A 21,701-nucleotide genomic window follows, 5' to 3' on the forward strand; every position below is an offset into this window, starting at 1 on the left:
CTTCTTACAGCTAGGCCATTTTTCTGCATCTTTCAGTTAAAGAATGGGCTTACTTGAAGAAATGGAAAGTTATTCTCTCATATTTGCATCCCCAAATTGCATATTAAATGAGCAAACAGCATTACCATATAATATTTTTCTAAGGAATTTCCATAAATTGCTCATACAAACACATATGCAGACCACCCATGGCTAAACATAATCTATTGTGACCCGATCCAATGCATAAAATACTGCTACGTAATGTAAGTCTGCTGTTCCATCTTTGTCGTTTATAACATCATTCCAGCTGTGGCAGGAAATGGAAAAATATAATGCTAATTCTTCTCTATAAGATGTAATATATTATTTCTATTTTTGTATTTGTGTAATCTAATGAAAGTCACTAAGACACTTATTTAAGAACCACATAGAATAAACAGCACATTCGTAGTACACAATTTCAGTATTTTTTAGCCATAAAGAAACTGCAAGCAAAATATAACTTTGACCATAGCGTAATCTGTAACCAAAATACAATCTATGACCATAGATGTATTTTTAGTTTGAAAAAATATGCAAGTTGCTAACATAGCAGATACTGGTCCAAAACAGAAATAACAAGAAGAGTACAAAGCAAGTACACCTAAAATGCAGTATACTATGACAATACAACTTACAAACTGTATTGATTTTTTTTTTTTGGTCAACAGCCTACTGACTGGTTTGATGCGGCCCGCCACGAATTCCTTTCCTGTGCTAACCTCTTCATCTCAGAGTAGCACTTGCAACCTACGTCCTCAATTATTTGCTTGACGTAATCCAATCTCTGTCTTCCTCTACAGTTTTTGCCCTCTACACCTCCCTCTAGTACCATGGAAGTCATTCCCTCATGCCTTAGCAGATGTCCTATCATCCTGTCCCTTGTCCTTATCAGTGTTTTCCACATATTCCTTTCCTCTCCGATTCTGCATAGAACCTCCTCATTCCTTACCTTATCAGTCCATCTAATTTTCAACATTTGTCTATAGCACCACATCTCAAATGCTTCAATTCTCTTCTGTTCCGGTTTTCCCACAGTCCATGTTTCACTACCATACAATGCTGTACTCCAGACGTACATCCTCAGAAATTTCTTCCTCAAATTAAGGCCGGTATTTGATATTAGTAGACTTCTCTTGGCCAGAAATGCCTTTTTTTCCATAGCGAGTCTGCTTTTGATGTCCTCCTTGCTCCGTCCGTCATTGGTTATTTTACTGCCTAGGTAGCAGAATTCCTTAACTTCATTGACTTCGTGACCATCAATCCTGATGTTAAGTTTCTCACTGTTCTCATTTCTACTACTTCTCATTACTTCCGTCTTTCTCCGATTTACTCTCAAACCATACTGTGTACTCATTAGACTGTTCATTCCGTTCAGCATAACATTTATTTCTTCTTCACTTTCACTCAGGATAGCAATATCATCAGCGAATCGTATCATTGATATCCTTTCACCATGTATTTTAATTCCACTCCTGAATCTTTCTTTTATTTCCATCATTGCTTCCTCGATGTACAGATTGAAGAGTAGGGGCGAAAGGCTACGGCCTTGTCTTACACCCTTCTTAATACGAGCACTTCGTTCTTGATCGTCCACTCTTATTATTCCCTCTTGGTTGTTGTACATATTGTATATGACCCGTCTCTCCCTATAGCTTACCCCTACTTTTTTCAGAATCTCGAACAGCTTGCACCATTTTATATTGTCGAACGCTTTTTCCAGGTCGACAAATCCTATGAAAGTGTCTTGACTTTTCTTTAGCCTTGCTTCCCTTATTAGCCGTAACGTCAGAATTGCCTTTCTCGTCCCTTTACTTTTCCTAAAGCCAAACTGATCGTCACCTAGCCCATTCTCAATTTTCTTTTCCATTCTTCTGTATATTATTCTTGTAAGCAGCTTCGATGCATGAGCTGTTAAGCTGATTGTGCGATAATTCTCGAACTTGTCAGCTCTTGCCGTCTTCGGAATTGTGTGGATGATGCTTTTCCGAAAGTCAGATGGTATATCGCCAGACTCATATATTCTACACACCAACGTGAATAGTCGTTTTGTTGCCACTTCCCCCAATAATTTTAGAAATTGTGATGGAATGTTATCTATCCCTTCTGCCTTATTTGACCGTAAGTCCTCCAAAGCTCTTTTAAATTCCGATTCTAATACTGGATCCCCTATCTCTTCTAAATCGACTCCTGTTTCTTCTTCTATCACATCAGACAAATCTTCACCGTCATAGAGGCTTTCAATGTATTCTTTCCACCTATCTGTTCACTCCTCAGCATTTAACAGTGGAATTCCCGTTGCACTCTTAATGTTACCACCGTTGCTTTTAATGTCACCAAAGGTTGTTTTGACTTTCCTGTATGCTGAGTCTGTCCTTCCGACATTCATATCTTTTTCGATGTCTTCACATTTTTCCTGTAGCCATGTCGTCTTAGCTTCCCTGCACTTCCTATTTATTTCATTCCTCAGCGACTTGTATTTCTGTATTCCTGATTTTCCTGGAACATGTTTGTACTTCCTCCTTTCATCAATCAAATGAAGTATTTCTTCTGTTACCCATGGTTTCTTCGCAGCTACCTTCTTTGTATCTATGTTTTCCTTCCCAACTTCTGTGATGGCCCTTTTTAGAGATGTCCATTCTTCTTCAACTGTACTGCCTACTGCGATATTCCTTATTGCTGTATCTATAGCGTTAGAGAACTTCAAACGTATCTCGTCATTCCTTAGTACTGCCGTATCCCACTTCTTTGCGTATTGATTCTTCCTGACTAATGTCTTGAACTTCAGCCTACTCTTCATCACTACTATATTGTGATCTGAGTCTATATCTGCTCCTGGGTACGCCTTACAATCCAGTATTTGATTTCGGAATCTGTCTGACCATGATGTAATCTAATTGAAATCTTCCCGTATCTCCCGGCCTTTTCCAAATATACCTCCTCCTCTTGTGATTCTTGAACAGGGTATTCGCTATTACTAGCTGAAACTTGTTACAGAACTCTATTAGTCTTTCTCCTCTTTCATTACTTGTCCCATATTCTCCTGTTACCTATTCTGCTACTCCTTCCCCTACGACTGCATTCCAGTCACCCATGACTATTAGATTTTCGTCTCCCTTTACATACTGCATTACCCTTTCATTATCCTCATACACTTTCTCTATCTGTTCATCTTCAGCTTGCGACGTCGGCATGTATACCTGAACTATCGTTGTCGGTGTTGGTCTGCTGTCGATTCTGATTAGAACAACCCGGTCACTGAACTGTTCACAGTAACACACCCTCTGCCCTACCTTCCTATTCATAACGAATCCTACACCTGTTATACCATTTTCTGCTGCTGTTGATATTACCCGATACTCATCTGACTAGAAATCCTTGTCTTCCTTCCACTTCACTTCACTGACCCCTACTATATCTAGATTGAGCCTTTGCATTTCCCTTTTCAGATTTTCTAGTTTCCTTACCACGTTCAAGCTTCTGACATTCCACGCCCCGACTCGTAGAACGTTATCCTTTCGTTGATTATTCAATCTTTTTCTCATGGTAACCTCCCCCTTGGCAGTCCCCTCCCGGAGATCCGAATGGGGGACTATTCCGGAATCTTTTGCCAATGGAGAGATCATCATGATGACACTTCTTCAAATACAGGCCACATGTCCTGTGGATACACGTTACCTGTCTTTAATGCAGTGGTTTCCATTGCCTTCTGCATCCTCATGTCGTTGATCATTGATGATTCTTCCACCTTTAGGGGCAATTTTCCACCCATAGGACAAGAGAGTGCCCTGAACCTCTATCCGCTCCTCCGCCCTCTTTGACAAGACCGTTGGCTTATGCCGGAAGTCTTCGGCCGCCAATGCTGTATTAGCTAATCAAAATTATTATCTTATACAGGACAGCAGCAGCACCAAAGTTGCTGTTAATGTTGTAACTATGTACTGACTGAAGATCCAAATTTGTTTGATGCCAACTGAAGATAAGTGAAAGCCCGAAATGTATAATAGCTTAAATAAAAGTATATAACAAAGTGGCTGGTTGCTGTATTTATTAAAATGATATAACTCAAAGCCACAGAGTTCAGCAGGCAGAAAAAGTGATAAATTATTGTTTGAAACTAGTTTATGGAATACACTGAACCATGTGCATTATGGTGACATTTGATTGTGGACATTATAAGATTCCTCCTGTGTACAGAAGTAAAAATGCAAGTAATGAATTTGTACTACTGATAATAAAACCATAAAGCGGTTCTGTCTGTCTGTTTGTCTGACTGAACTAATCTCCAAACTGCTAGACGAAAATTCATAGGGTTTCTACAGACAGCTTTAGCGTAGCTTGGGGCAACATAAAGAGTTATGTCATTAACATCAGATCTCATAAAAAAGATATCGTGAATCAATGTTTTAACTAAAATCTTGTGCTCAACTTCGATGTTTTATCATCACAGCTTATTACACCAAAGAACCAATAAATGGTGCAGTTAGTTTCCCAGTAGGCTTCACCAAAGAACCAATAGTTGATACTCTTAATTATTTTAACTCAGTGAATGGTGTTTTTCGACAGCTTACGTCAGTTACAGGATTAAGCACAACAACCTCACTTTGCGAATACAAACTAACAGCATTGCTAACTAAAGTATTGCTTTGCTTCTTTCGATAGGTTTTATTTATATTCAATACTAGTAAAAACTAGTTTATTAAATTTGATTCGCAATTCTGGTGCTTACTCTCTACATTTTAATTTCATTTTATTTACAGTTAAACTAGAAAATGATGGAGTCTTTCCGAGTACACCAGATTGGCTAAAATAGTAATTACTGTGTGGTCTTAAGGATCCATTGAACATATTTAGGCAAGACTCGGTATGGATCGAGAACATCAGGCTTTAATTTACTCCTTTAGAATGTGAGGGACAACATAACGCTGGATGAAAGCATCGTACCTTCTCTTGCTTTTCGGAACGATTCAGTCACTCCACGTAATATCACAGTAGTGGAAATGTTGATGTGAAGTGGCACAGGTGAGCGAATTTTTACACCCTGAATCCCACTTGTTCCTATCAGTTTATTATTTCCCTTTAAATATGTACTATTCCCAGTAAGTTAATGTAGTGTCATGACGATACACAAAGCACAAGGGCAGATGCAGCATGTTGCAGGCATATCAATTGCATTTCACACAGCCAGCTTCACTTGACTCTCTCCCATGTTAGTGAAGCAAACACGTTCTTTGTTCATATTCCCAATCATACTACTTCAAACACTGTCTACAAAGAAATTTTATTTATAAGTCAAGAATAAATTCTACATGTATAGTCTAGGGGGCAGTTATAAATAAATACCTGGGCACTGCGAGGTTTCTCAACTATATTTTAAATACGATGAACAAGGAATAAGAAGAAATAGGAGAAATATACTCAGAAAGATGGTAGAGCACCACTAACATAAGATCAGATATTATATACTGAAGCTATAACTGGAAAGAGAATTTAATAAAACACTTCATTCCATAGCTAACTCAAGAATAAGGTGGTACACGAGAACAAAATTTAATAAAAACTAGACACAAATGGAGCTGATTGTACTGAAAGTTAAAAAAAAAAACGAAGAGTATTTAGAAAGATATGATCCATAACTCCGAAAAAAGAACAGATTCCAAAGTTATGGAAGTAGTATTACAGACAAAAATTTGGTGGAGGGTTTCAAAAAGAAAACAAAAAAGAATCGATAAACTTCTCCAGAGCGAAAAACAGTAAAAAAAGTAGTTAGAAAAACATCATCATGTAATAGGCAATTGCAGTGTCCTGCACATAGTGATTGTAATTTGAATTATCTGTTAAAAAACGTTACACCCATATGTTTAGAAATCATACATAGAAATGACTCTCTCCTACTCAGGGGCGGATCCAGGATCTCCGTCAGGGGCGGGAGCCAAATTTTTTGGTACCTGCCTTTCAAAAAATTGATTCCAAATTATTGATTTCATATTAAATAATATTAAATAAAATTCAAATAATTCCAATATTATTCTGTTTTTAGTTTAATTGTGTATCGCTATGTGTTAAGTGTGCTTAATGAAATAACTTACTGCATTACCTAAAAAATATTCTTCAAATAAGACACATGCACTTGAAAAACACTGTGTTTGTCTGCTAATGTAAAATAATACGCAGCAATGACGATACGACTGAGAAAAGTTGTAATAGGGTATTTGACTGTGTTCAGGAAATCATCTTATATTGTTAATTACGTCATTTTATGCTCATAATAACCTGTTTTCCCTCATGAATGTAAATAATAAGAAATTTCTTTCTTTCATCTTGTAAAAAATAAGAAATAAAATAAAATGCAAAAGTATAAATAAAATGAAATTTAATATTAAATATGTATATTCAAAATACTGCTCTTAAATATTAAATTCTAATCTCCTTCTACGCCCACCTTTTTAAAATCTTGTAATTACTTTTTCTACATCTACAGGAATCTGGTAATGAATACGCATAAGTGCAAGACCAAGGAGGCGGTTTTCATTCATCGATGTTCTTAAATAAGTTTTCAGGCGCCGCAACGACGAAAACGATCTTTCAGCAGATGCAGTTGTCACTGGAAGCGTTGCCAGGACCAATAAAAGCTTATGTATCATAGGATATGCATCCTTATCACACCATATGTCACGGGCGATGGTGGGAAGCGCTTTTTGTCGTTCCTTTTCTTGATTACATTTGTCTCGCCACAGCAACATTTCATCCCGTGACGTAAGAGAAGCAATGCCTTTCTCCACGTCAAGCAACGAACCGAAGCGGTTGGTGAGGGACTCTGCAATGTTTTCAGTTTCACCTGCAGAGATCTTCACAATACTTTCTGGACTGGAAACAGAAAGGTTGAACACATCCAAAGTTTCAGCAGAGAATCTTTCCCCTAAATCAGTTATAGTGAAGTCCAGTAGGGGAGCATAGACGGTTACTCTGTAATATTCTTCTGCCGAATTTGTTTGAGGGTTGTCACGATAAACTTGGCGTCGACCGTGGGGAGGTATGCGAGGGATGTTGAGGTCGATGCCGGTGGCCACCCAAAGTGTTCGCACGCTGTCAGTTTCTCAACAGTCAAACCGCACTTCAACACAACCTTCTTGACTTCAGCGGTTCGCAGTAGTTTCTAATATATGATATTTTTTCTGTCAAATCACGCTTCTAGGCCTTCTACAGTGGTGACTTACATTATCACTGTCATGTTTCACTGAATTTGAGAAGCAAAAAATGCGAAGCCTAAGTTTTTTTTTCACGTTGTTGTTTCACGTCCTGTTGACAATGTGGTCATTTGAGACAGCTTAGTGCTAACTTACTGCAGCTTAATCTACAGACATCACTAACACCGATACCCAAGGGGGGACACGAACACAGTCTTCGCGTACGCGCGGCTCATGACAACGCCTAAACTGTTCCGCTACAGCGACCGAGTGCCATTGGATTTTCAGAGTCCTGTGAAATACTTATGAACGGGTGGCGAAATATATATTGGGAAATGATGGCATCATAGGATTCAGAAACAGGACGTAAACAATAAAAATTCATGAACTAGCAACAGGAGCTCATTTTTTCTTTAAATACAGTTATGACAGTTTAGCAAGCTCGAGAGCAGATTCTTCCTTCTAGGCAGTTTCCTTGGCTATTTGCAAACACCAGTTCGTTTCTTCAAGATTTGACTTCCTAAATAAGCAAACAGTTTGGGACAAAGCCACAGCTCTAAGTTCTAACACTGTTATGAAATTCATGCTTTTTTTCAGATTGCGGCAAAAGCATACACTTAGTACCTCAGAATAAATTATATTGATGAGGAAAACGCATCTTCCTCAGTCTTTGGCAGAGTTGTCCTCTGCACTCTGGAGAAAGAGAAACGAATCTGAGTTTTCTAGATTTCAGTATCTGTTTGAATCTGCTGATCGTAACATTTATATTCTTACTGGACAAAATAAAAAATAAAATGAGAGAATGGATTGTGAATGAATCCACAGACGTTATTTTCGTGTACATTATTACATTTGGCTAATTAATGTTTGTTCATATTCCGCATCAAAAGTGAGAAGAAAGCCAAAATGGGGGAAAAGCGTTCACCCAGATCGAAACGTGCAATTGCAGAATAAAAGGGACTGTCGTACGGTCCTCACTATTTGCAACTAACGAGAATATTTTCAAGTATTCCTTCGGTGCTCATTGCCTAATTATCAACACCATCTCTTTGCAAATTGCCACTAGAAACAAAATCTTACATACGCACTGCAGGGAAAGTGCTAAAAACCGGACACGCATCGCTCATACCTCAGCGAATATTATTATTTCATTTGCAAGTGTAGTTGTTTCTTCTGTAGTTTATTCGCTAAATGGAAGAGGCTTCAAGGTCTCTTTTTGAATTGTTACATCAAACTGCGTGCCATTGTTTACATCTTCGACTTCAAGAAAAACATATTAGATAGGCCGACGAAATCAGCCCCTAAACCAGTCGGAAAAAAGATCGGTCAAGCACTGGGGGGGTGGGGGGTGGGGGTGGGGCAATTGCCCCCATTCCGCCCCCCCCCCTTGGATTCGACCCTACTCTTACTTGTTGCAGAAGTATCATAAAGATAATGTAATCCCTAATGACAGCAAAAAAGATATAAAAATAAATTAAAACAAAAAATGTGTATTTATTTACATTTATGACTTTGCCATTAGGTAATCATTAAATTTGAAGGAAGATCAAATGAAAAACATCAAAAGATAACAAAATTCAATTTAGATATAACACCAACAGAAGGTGTGTCTATCCCTATGATTACATGGGCAATTGGGACAGATTCAAAAACTCTTAGCTAGTACTAAACATAAATTCCATTGCATATTAAATAAATACTATAATTATACAAAAGTAGTATGTGAAAAATTTAATATTCAGAATAATGTTGATAATCATTATTACTATCTGAAAAGAGAAGTATAAAATCTAATGGCTTCGATTCAGCACAGATTTATACAGCAACTGGTTTAACATTTGATGCATTGTTGAAAAGTACAAAACATTCATTACATTTAATGCACAATTCAGAAATGATACCTATTCAAAATGGAATCAGAGGTACATCATATGTGACAGTGAATGTTGATTATATGAAGGATTATGATGAGGGTAGTGAATCAAATTATTTAATATTTGTAGGTGTTAATAATTTAAATGTATATGTGTTGTCTGAGTTTCTTTCGTATGGAGGATTTGAGTTAAATTATGCAGAATTTGTTTCAGATTATTAGAAATGATGAGTAATGGTTATGAAAGATAATTATAAACATGGGTATTTACTTCACACTGATTTAGAATATAGTACAGAATTACAAGATTCATACAAATTTCTTCTTTTCACATTGGAAAATAAGATAATTCCTGAAGAAAATGAATCCAAACACTTAACACCATTGTACAATAAAACTAACTACATAGTAAAAACAGAGATTTAACTCAATACTTATAACTCAAACTAAAGTTAAGGTTTAAGGCAATAAGTGACTTTGAGAATGAATTTATAGGTTATGAAACAAGTCAGAGTTTGAAAAAAGCTGTGAAAATATAAGAAACAAAAGGACAGAAAGTTAGTATCTTATTGTAGAAAATATGATAAATTACTAGCTGTAATAAAATTTTAAATTGGAGTTATGTTTAATAAAATTTCCCTGCAATACATTTGCAAAAGACAGATATATTTCTAATAAATGAATTTATGTAGGTATGTGTGTATTAGACTTGAAAGTTGTATTTTTCACTCAATGTGGAGGGTCAGTATACCTGCTGCATGGGCGCTGAGAAGTGGTGATTTGTTGGATATGAAAGTAGTAGAACCTCCTACAGACAGTTTGCATGCCTGAGTTTCGACATGTCTGGTAAGTGTAAGCAAATTTGGATAGCTGTGAATATAATGTAGATAAGAACAACAATAATTACTTCATAGACAAAACCCCATGCTGTTCTCGACATCTACAGATATACCTGTAGCATGTAGCTTATGAATTATGAATTCACCTGCTCAGATAAGTAGTCACACCAAGAGCTGTTTATTGGGTGCTATGACTTAGTATAAACATATTCATGTATCAATAATCAATTTTGTAACGCAGTTTGACTTCAAAAATAACACTAGATCACACTGACAAGAAGCTATACAACTACAAATTGACAGTTGTATCTTGTATAATCAAACAGTACAAAAAGACACACATGAAACCCCATCAAGACTACAGTGTGTAGAACTTGCCAGATTATAGCCAAACATCATGCAGTAAAATGATTGTCCTGCACAGTAATTATAATAGGTCAATATGAAAAGGTTAATTATTATTGATTATTTACCAAAGCAACGAAACAATGATGTGTTTCAATACCAAACTGTATGTGTACTAATAAGAAACGTTGATGGCATTTATATCATGGTTTGTGCAAGTTATTTCGTTGAGACACAAGCACTTATACACTATAGAAAATCGGCAACAGAAACGCAGCAATCCTGAGCCATGCGCCCAAAAGCCTACCTTCCACAACCTGAAAACCATGCAGGCAAGAGAACGGGTTATTTGGCACTGTCAATGTGGGATAACAGTGTATGAACTGAATGATTTCTTTATCTACAACAGTGGCAGTTATCGACTAGACAAATGGGGCTGCTCACATTTAGATAGCGTTAGGCAAGACATGGATCACAATGATAATTGATAATTCGATAAACGACTCTGTGAAGCGGGAATGAGTAACAGTAAATTCGAACTGATTGACTTATTTCACTGAGAATTTTGCACGTAGCAATAGTAACATTATTTTGTCTGGAATGTACAGTTTCCTAGAGAGGACAGATCCGTTGTTCATATCTGCAAGATTTAAAGATGGCCATATACATTTATTCATGCTATTCCGTACAAATACACACAAATTTCAGTACTGCATTACATAACCTAAAGTGCAGGAGAGAGTGAGAAAATTGAGTGCATAGCACTTCGGATTGAATAACTGTGACCCAGTACTGTGATTAGTTTCCCACTTAAGGAAAATCATCAGTCCCTGAGCCTCTGTGGGATATCACGTATGACTGCAACAATACGTTCGCAATTCATCACAAATTCGTAAAATAACTATGCGGATCCGAATCTCAGATGTGTGAAGCGACTGAAAACGTTGTCTATTAACAACCATGGAAAATAACAAAAAAATCTCACTAAATCTCCAGCAGCTCCAGTAGCTAACTGTACAGATCTCTCGCCAGCCTTGATTGTTTGGAAGCGACACGGACTCTCCCGAGGTCCACGCTTTATCACTGCTCTCTATCAAAGAGACATAAATACTTTATGTCAGTACAACATATCACTATTGGTTACAGAATGTCTTTGCAAAAATTTTTCAGGAAGTACTGTTGTGTGTATTGAAACAAATTGTAGTAGGATTGTAAGTGCCGTTCGAAAACTGAGATTCCACTGTAGATATTCGCAATTATAATCTCATTGTGTTTATAAATTATAGAACATTACATATGATCAACAGGAATAATTATTACCGTTTTAAGTTAACATTATCACCCATTATTGACACAGTGACATAATTTGTACTGGAATGCACAGTTTCCTGGAGAGGCTAGATCCATTGTTGGCGTCTGAAAGACCTAAAGATGGTGATATACATTTCTTCATGCAATTCCGTACAGTTACATGTACATCTATGTCCGTCTTATTAACAACAGCCTTATATCTGAATCATTCGTGTTTTGATTCTTTTAAATACTCTCACTTCCGCAGTTTCGGATTACTACAACGCTGTTCCAGGGCACTCCATCGTTTGCAGTCTTAATTCCATGTTCGAAGTTTTGTCAGTAGGGTAATTATCTCTCGTGCTGAGATCTGTTTGTTCTTGCTCGATTTACAGACTGATATGTTAGGAGGGCGGCATCCGCGATGGGCGGCGCATGCGCCGTGTGTTGAACTGTGGCCAATATAGGACGTCGATTTGCAGCCTGGCGTCAGTTCTCAGCGGGACTCATCAGCAGAAACAGCATTTTCCTGAAGATGGCGACCAGCTGGATCGCCGAAATATCGAGTCAATTTGATTTTAGGATCCGACAGCAAACCCGAATAGACTTCAAGGGCTTATTACGCCGGGGAAGCCTACGTAATCACATGATATGTTAGTATTTTTTATTTAGTGATTTTATGTAATTATTTACATAGTAAGATATCAATAGGGAAAATATCGCAGGAAATTACGGAACCAGTTGATGAGTTTTCGTGGGGTAGCTGATGATAGTGACTGAGTAGAAAGGAAATGAAATAAAAAGGAGAGTCGTTTTGATAAACTAAACAAAGTTCTTAGAATTTCACTTCCCACAAGACTGAAACGAAAGATTTACACTAAATTCCTATTGTTAATTTTGACTAACAGAGGTGAGACGTGGAGTTTCAACTGAAGACGTAGAGTCCGTATTTTATTTGTAAAGGAGGGCAAGAAGTTTTTGTTGCTATGTCATACAATGGTGCAATTTCCGAGAGAATTGCATAAGCTGTCAGGAAAAGGAAAGTAAAAATTGGATTTCTAACGGAAGATGCAATTAGTTGTAGACTCCACCTCAAAGTTGTTAGTAGTAGCAACAAGTATTTAGAATCTGGTGTGTACAGTATTACCTACCAAGACTGTGAGAAGTGTTGCGTTTGTCAAACGGAAGAGAGTTCAAGACATTTTTTAGAGTACACATAGAGTAGCCATAACAAGAACGCATTCGGCACACATTTTGATTAAGAAAACCATGTGGCAGTAAATGGAACTGTTCCACGAGGCACCAAAAGTACAATTATTAAACCTACTGGGAAAAAAACGGAAATTTACATACATATAAAACGGCGTCTGAGATTACTGCTGAATGAAGGGAATGAGATTCACCTTAATGTTTATTTTGGTGTACGCAGAAAGTAGCACCGAGCGGCGCAGCAGTTTGGGGTGCGGTTGTGGTCGCCAGCGGTCAGCGGCGAGGGGACTGAGTCTCCTTGCGCAAGTTCCACCACGGGAGAACAAAATATTACGGAAAAGCCAATCGGCGGCGCCACTGAGATCCCACTCCGAGTGTGTCATCGACTTTCGGGATTTTCAGCAATAATCACTGTTTTGTTAATTACCTTACATGTACAGTTATGCTTAATTTTGCTGTCATGCTGTCAGGTAGAAATTGGTAGATGTGATGTTACTTTTAAACTTTTTTATATGGATTTTTCACAGTTGGGTGTTATTTATTTTGTCAGACTAATAGCTTCCAGTTACTACTCTTTAGCATTCCATTATTACTCTTTACGTGTGTCATGTGGATTTCAAGTATGGTTTTTATTTAGACATACGCTCATTTTATCATACAAAGTAATCTTAATTAATGACTACGCATACTGCGTTTTAACTGTTGAATTTACGATAGTGGTTACCTATTTACCTTAGCATTAGCGCATGTACTGGCCTCAATTATTTATATGAATACTGGACATATCCCAGATGTCACCATCACTTACTGTGTATCTAGATATATCTATTTTGACGCTGATACCTACATTAAATACTTTTATGGTTTATATACGTGGTTGTTAATCACATTATATTTTTATTTTTTACGTCACTATGACTCTTGCAGATTTTGCTTCAGTTAACTGAACTTAGTTAGTTACACCATTGCTTTTCTGTTTGTAACGGATCGTGATCTAATTGAATCGTGGAGTTATTCTAAGCACCATTTAAAAACTGAGGGTCTTTCAGTGGAAATGGAGAGATGCGTTAGGAGAATTTCTTGGAGATAATGGACAGTAACAAATGAATCACTAAGGAACTCCTGAGCAGTCGCTACCGCCTCAGAATGATTGGTTCATATCGCGGTGATTAAATCAATTTCTATTATGTCTGGCCAGCTTTTAAGGCATAGGGGATAATTTTCACAACCAACTTCTGTGCCTGTGTCCTGCATTACATTACAAATCCCTCCAGAGAATATCACTTACTGAGATCATGTGACAGTTTTTATGGTAATTCGTCCATTGAATGTGGATGCTGAACTCAGTGGCCTCATTGTTGCTATTCTCTAGGAGTTAAGTCTTCTCTTTTCATCGTCATCAACAACACGAATATGGCACTAACGTTCCCCAGCCTTAGATCACAGTAACGAACATTCGACAGAAGCAGTATGACATAACACTCAAACTTTGTACAGAAAATACTATTGCTTGCAAAGAAATGAAACCACCTTTCGAAGTACCGAATGACTATTTTTTGGCTAACAGTATGGAATGGGTGACATGAGCGTAATTCATGGGTGCCTCTAATCAATAGTGGGTGTCAAGTAGCTGATTATGACAATGATATATGCCCATATGTGCCATTAATAGGGATCATAGCACAAATTCGACAGACTGCCTTTACTGCTGGTTGGTAAGTCACAACCGAGTGTACCAGATTACAAATTAGTACAAGTAATGTAATAAATTTATGAAACATGTCATCTCATCTGCTTTCTTATTATAACTGGCCCTTTGTTAAGGCTCAGAGTGAAGTACTTACCTTAATGTGGGTTCTATAACATCAACAAAAGTAGAAAACAAGGGAAAGTCAAGTTAAATCAGGTGATGCAGAAGGTTTGGCAATGACTTTTTTAAAGTAGTAGATGAATTTTCCTATTTGTGCATTAAAATAACCGATGATGACCGAAGTAGAAAGAACTTAAATGCAGCCTGTCTATGGCACGGAAAGGATTTCCGAAAAAGAGGAATCTATTATAGACGAATGTATTAAAAAAAACTATTCCAGATATATTTCGATGGAAGTAAAAGATGGACGATAACGATATCGGAGAAGAAGGGTAGATCGAGTAACTGCACTCATACTCACAAATGGAGGATAATGCTGACACATGGTGAAACAACACTCTGGTAGGTGGTTTGTGGGTTTAAATCACCTCGGGGTATGGCCATGAGGTGCATTTGACCTGCAGTCGTCGCACGGTGACGCTGGGAGCAGTCCACATACGCAGAGGTGTGTTGGTGCATGTCAGAGTACGGTGCAGCGAGTAAGTGTGCAGACGTTTTCAGACGAACTAATGGTGACTGTGTTGAGGATGGTTCAAAGAACACATATTGATGACATTATGAGGGGTAGAATACTAGGGCGACTGGAGACTGGTCAAAAACAACAGGTCGTGGCAGGGGCCCTCCGTGTGCCACAAAGTGGGAGCTCAAGATTGTGGAAACGATTCCAGCACACAAGAAACATGTCCAGGTTCTACAGTACGGGACATCCACAATGCACACCACCACAAGAACACCGATATCTCACCATCAGTGCCCGCAGTCGGCCACGGAGTACTTTCTCGGGACCTTACCGCAGCCACTGGAACAGTTGTCTCCAGACACACAGTCTGCAGAAGACTGCACGGACATGCAGAGACCTGCAAGGTGCATTCCACTGACCCCTGGTCACATGAGAGCCCGTAAAGCCTGGTGTCAAGAATACAGCACATGGTCGTTGGAACAGTGGTCCCAGGTTATGTTCACGGACGAGTCCAGGTATAGTCTGAACAGTGATTCTCGCCGGGGTTTCATCTGGCATGAACCAGGAACCAACCCCTTAATGTCCTTGAAAGGGCTCTGTATGGAGGTCGTGGTTTGTTCAAATGTTTGTGAAATCTTATGGGACATATGCTAAGGTCATCAGGCTCTAAGCTTACACACTACTCAACCTAAATTATCCTAAGGACAAACACACACACCCGGTCATTTTTGCACCAATATGTCCGCCTTTTCAGGGGTGCAGTGGGTCCCTTCCTCCTCATGGATGATAACGCACGGCCCCACCGAGCTGCCATCGAGGAGGAGTACCTTGAAACATATCTGGCGAATGGAGTGGCCTGCCTGTTCTCCAGACCTAAACCCCATTCAGCACGTCTGGGATGCTCTCGGTCGACGTATCGCTGCACGTCTTCGCACCTCTAGGACACTTCAGGAGCTCCGACAGGCACTGATGCAAGAATGGGAGGCTATACCGCAACAGCTGCTCGGCCACCTGATCCAGAGTATGCCAACCCGTTGTGCAGCCTGTGATAATGTCCCATATTGATGTAGGGTACATGCGCAGAAAACAGTGGCGTTTTGTAGCACATGTGTTTCGGGAGGGTTTTCTCAACATCACCAGTACCGTGGACTTACAGTTCTGTGTCGTGTTTGTTCCCTATGTGCCTATGCTATTAGCGCCAGTTTTGTGTAGTGCCACGTTGTGTGGCACCACATTCTGCAATTATCCTTAATTTATAAGCATGAGTGTAGTAAGGCGGCACTGCATCGAGTTTAGAAAGTATCAGCTTGACTAAAGGAAGGGGTCGTTTCATAAGACGTATCCTGAGACATGAAGGAATCACAGTTTTATTATGGATGAGAGTGTATAAAGGGGGGTGGGGGAGGGGGACAGAAATTGTACAGGGAGAGCAAGGGATGAATACAATAAACAAGGTCAAATGGATTTAGGTTGCAGTAGTTGTTCGGAGGTGAAGAAACCTGCACAGGAGTGGCGTAAGGAGACGCATCAAACCAGTCTTCAGACTGAAGACAAAAGCTACAAAAACAATTGAATCATGAATTTGCTTTCAAAATTTTTTTTTCTTAAAGAATTTACTTTATTTACTGGCGATTCATCAAGAACATTGACACATTTAATCACACTAGGTGAACGTGGAAGTAGTTGCCAGGAAGTTCCTGATGGAAGACTACTTTTAACAAATGTAAATTTTATTCCTAAAAGCTTTGCAAACAGATTTAAAATTATAAGCAGAAAAGCACCCTCGAAATATCAAGTCACAATTTAACAAATGTGAATTTTATTCCTTAAAGTCTTTTCAAAACAGATTTAAAATTCGGAGCAGAAAAGCACCCTCGAAATATGAAGCTACAGTTTTATATAGAGGCAAAGAACAGTATTAACAGTATGAGCCTTCGGGCTGAGAAGCTTGCCTGCTCCCTTTCAACACGGCCGTAGTCACGACCGCTCACAACAACCTCTGAAAGACTACACTGGTGCAAATCTGCAACACACCAGGTCACTTTAAACAAAAAATTTTTTACAACTCACAAAAACATGTAACAATGCACCCCGTAAGAGGAACGGAAATGGTACAACCCTCAAATTATTTACCACCGAAACTGCAATTAGTTTTTTTTTCTTTTAAAGGACTCTTACGGTGCAATGGTGGCAAGCTTATAACCTAAAATGACTATTTAAATAAAACCCATAAAATGCAGACTTACATAAAATGTACAACATGCTCTATATTACACATATACCACCTCGCAAGATGATAGGCAAGATAGAAACATATTTCAAGAATTCGGCCTTTAAGCAATAAATTCGTTAACACCGAATCCGATAAACATGACAGAGGCAGCTATTAACGTATGACAGATTGACATGAGGGGGGGGGGGGTTACTAAACAACCCGAACCGCAGATTGTTTTAAACTTCTAAACCTCCCCAATTCCACAAGGGAAAAACGGACCCTAGAAAGAAACAAAAACTGTCTACATACCGAGACCTCAAACGCATAAATTTGCCTGAACTCAAAACTGAGGCACAAGAAATAATTTGGGGGATGGACCTCTACGCCCCTCATGGACATAAACGGCAAACTCCAGGATTTCACTAACAAAATAACTCAACTATATGACAAATATGCTCCAATAAAGACCAGAAAAGTAAAAAGGCAACTTGCACCTTGGCTGACTGATGAACTGAAACAGCTCACGAATCTCAGAGATGCTGCACATCGAGCATACAAGATACACCCTACACCTGAAAATCATGCTGTATACAAGCAGAAACGAAACAAAGTCAGTCAAGCGGTGAGAAACGCTAAGCTCAGACATGCCCATACATTAGCTGACAATAGATGTAGACCAGCTATCCTGTGGAAAATTCTCCGTGGTCTCGGTTTAGGCAAAATAAAAGTTGCAGAAAATCCCATGGTTCCAGCTGAAGAACTAAACCGATTCGAGAATCATTGATTACTTCATGGGGATGAACGACTGAAGCAAAGAAAAATTCTGTCTACAGCACGTCACTTGCAGTACTGTCAAGAAAGCCATAATGCGGATTAGATCAGCATCTACTGAACATGATGGTATCACTATCCAGATGGTAAAACTTATTATTGACCAACTACTGCCCTCCATAACAGACATTTTCAACGATTCATTAATCACAAGTGTTTTCCCTGAGCCCTGGAAACTGGGACAAATTAAGCCACTACCTAAAAAGGACATCGCCACAGCACCCTCTGACCACCGCCCTATCTGCCTTCTTCCTGCACTATCAAAGGCCTTAGAATATATAGTTCATGACCAGCTCATCAACTACCTAACTACTAACAATCTACTAGACGAATACCAATCAGGTTTCTGTAAACATCGAAACACAACATCCGCTCTGATAAAGGTGACAGATGACCTGAAACTTGCCATGGACAGACAAGAAGCGACTATCATTTGCTTCTTAGATTTCAGCAAAGCATTTGATACTGTCGACTTCGACATGTTACTAGCCAAACTTAGCGGTCTAAATTTCTCACCAAGTGCAGTGCAATGGTTTCGCTCATACATGTCGTCTCGTCAGCAACGCGTCCTGTCTGGGAATATAAAATCGCAATGGCGGCAGGTAGTGTCAGGCGTTCCCCAAGGCTCAGTATTAGGTCCTATACTCTTCTCTCTGTATGTCAATGATGTGTCATCGGTTCTGACCTATTGCAAATATTATATGTATGCTGATGACCTTCAGTTGTATCTAAGTGCGAAACCAAGCAATCTCAAGAAAGCTATTGAAAATTTCAATACTGACCTCGATGCACTGTCAAAATGGGCACAGGACATAGGTCTAAAACTAAACCCATCTAAAACCCAAGCGGTACTTGTTGGTCACTCTAAGCTCATTAGCCCAAAACATCGGGAATCCGTACCACCTCTTATCCTAAGTGGAACAAATATTAACTTCTCTCCCTCAGCAAAGAGTTTGGGAGTAATAATAAATGAAAATCTGAATTGGACAGAGCACGTAACTGCAGTGTGCAAAAAAGCATCAGCATCCCTTCATGTCCTACAAAAATATAAAAAACTCTTCTCTTTCGATCTGAAAAACAAATTAGTACAAACGCTTATACCCCCAATCATTGACTACCGCGATATTATCCTACAAGGCCTCTTTCAGGAAAATTCCCGACTTCTAGGACTGGTCATGAATGCCTGCGTCCGATATATCTGTGACGTCCGTTCGACTTTTTGATCGCATTTCACCAGCATATGCAAAATTGTCCTGGCTGCGTGCAGACAAACGCAGAGATTTCCATACACTCTGTCTCATCTACTGCCTTATAAATGTACACTGTCCCTCATATCTCTCCTCGTCCCTAACGCTCATGTCGGAACAACATGACAGAAACACATGTTCCCATTATAATAAAATCCTATCCGTTCCACTGCATCGCTCAGTCACCTTCTCCAAGTCCTTTACAGTAACGGGAACCCGACTCTGGAATAACCTCCCGCGTTATGTTAGAGAAAAACATGTCCGGCTTCAAAAAACAGTTAATGACGTATCTACTTAAGCAACAGTAATGCCTTCCTCTGTACATGAATGCACTTCACCTCATTACTTCCCTCTTTCCCCCTCCTTAACTCTCCCTTCCCCAAAACTCGCTATACTAGGAAACATCTACTTTACACACCAAGATATTAATGTACATCTGCACAAACCTTCATTACTATTGCCAATCTTTCTCATGTTTGTCATTATTATTTGATTTTTTTACTGTTATTATTATTGCTTTTATCATAATCTGTATGTATAGCACCTGTTGTAAAAATACTGCCGCATTTACTTTATTAGGTCTTAGTCACTACTCTTTATTCATATTGTTACTAGAGTAAGCTAATTTTCTCATTTAAACTATGGTCATGATGTAACTCTGATGCTGCATGTGTGGAACACTGGTCCGATGTAAGAGAGGGCCTGATGGCCCTAATCTGATCAGGTTAAATAAATAAATAAATAATTCACAATAACCACCCTCCTGCGGGTGGGCAAACGGAGAAGAATGGTGAGACGACCCCAAAACAAAGCGGCTGGTGACCTCACCAAGAAAACAAGTAGAATTTAACAAGTAAATAAACAACATACCTCCAATCACTTAACTTCTAATAAACTGCGATTTCTGCCGAAGACCTGGCGCAGCACCCCCAACGCTATCCCAAACCGTCCGCTGCCAACCGCGTCAACGGACGCAGGAAGGCGCGCCGATCTCCCGTCTCACGGCGTCGCAGCTCGCACCGGCCAGCCCGATGTCGTGGTTTCCCTCCTGTTGCTCTCTTGTGAACCGCGAAGCCACTACCCCTTTCTACACGGCGCTGCCCACTGGACTCACGTGGATACCTCACATGTGCCGACGCTCAACGCGGACAAGTCATCTCGTGTCTCAGTGCGCGACCAACCAACCGACGAATCCAACCGCCAATGACCGTTGCCCGAGCAACTCTAGCAGACTGGCGGCCTAACGCGCAGACTCAGATGCAGGAACTCAGCCCCAACCGGGCGACCACTAGCTGAGTTCTGTTACTGGCGGAATGGCAAGACTCTCATTTTCTGGCTGTAAGGTTTGATCCAAACGACAGAAATACTAGCACTCCAACGACAGACAGACAGACACTAACTGCCCTACAAATGCAAACGAGAGACAGACCAGCAAATGGTGACGCGAGACTGACCTAGCCTCACTCCGACTGATCACCGTAACGTACGGCAGACCGACAGACAGACAGACACTGACTGCCCGACACTGACAAGGGAACCTCCCCATCGCACCCCCCTCAGATTTAGTTATAAGTTGGCACAGTGGATAGGCCTTGAAAAACTGAACACGGATCAATCGAGAAAACAGGAAGAAGTTGTGTGGGAACTATGAAAAAAAATAAGCAAAATATACGAACTGAGTAGTCGAAGTGGAAGATAAGCAACATCAAGGATAATTTGAGCTCAGGAGCGTTGTGGTCCCGTGGTTAGCGTGAGCAGCTGCGGAACGAGAGGTCCTTGGTTCAAGTCTACCCTCGAGTGAAAAGTTTAATTTTTCATTTTCAGACAATTATTATCTGTCCGTCCGATGCGAGGTAACTGCGCCGTAGTATGGGGACACTACACCTACACAAACATCGAAACACACGACGTCAGTCGACTACAGCGCACGGAAGAGAGAGTATTCCTGCTAACGAGGCTCCCTGGCTGGCAGTTGACTGTTCGCTACTTTGGACGAGAGTGCATTAAATACGTGAGATGTATTCCGTGGGCAATATGAATCCAGCATATATAGCTCGCGACTTCAATAACAAGGTCGTTGAATATTTTCCGAACTGTAAGGAATCGCACAGTTTTGCGGTGCGGTCGCAAAACACAGACACTAAACTTATTACAGTGAACAGAGACGTCAATGAACGAACGGACAGATCATAACTTTGCGAAAATAAACCTTTCACTCGAGGGGAGACTTGAACCAAGGACCTCTCGTTCCGCAGCTGCTTACGCTAACCACGGGACCATGGCGCTCCTGAGCTCACACTCTCCTTGTTGCCTA

Source organism: Schistocerca cancellata, chromosome 8, assembly GCF_023864275.1.
Source record: "Schistocerca cancellata isolate TAMUIC-IGC-003103 chromosome 8, iqSchCanc2.1, whole genome shotgun sequence".
In the NCBI taxonomy this organism is placed as follows: Eukaryota; Metazoa; Arthropoda; class Insecta; order Orthoptera; family Acrididae; genus Schistocerca; species Schistocerca cancellata.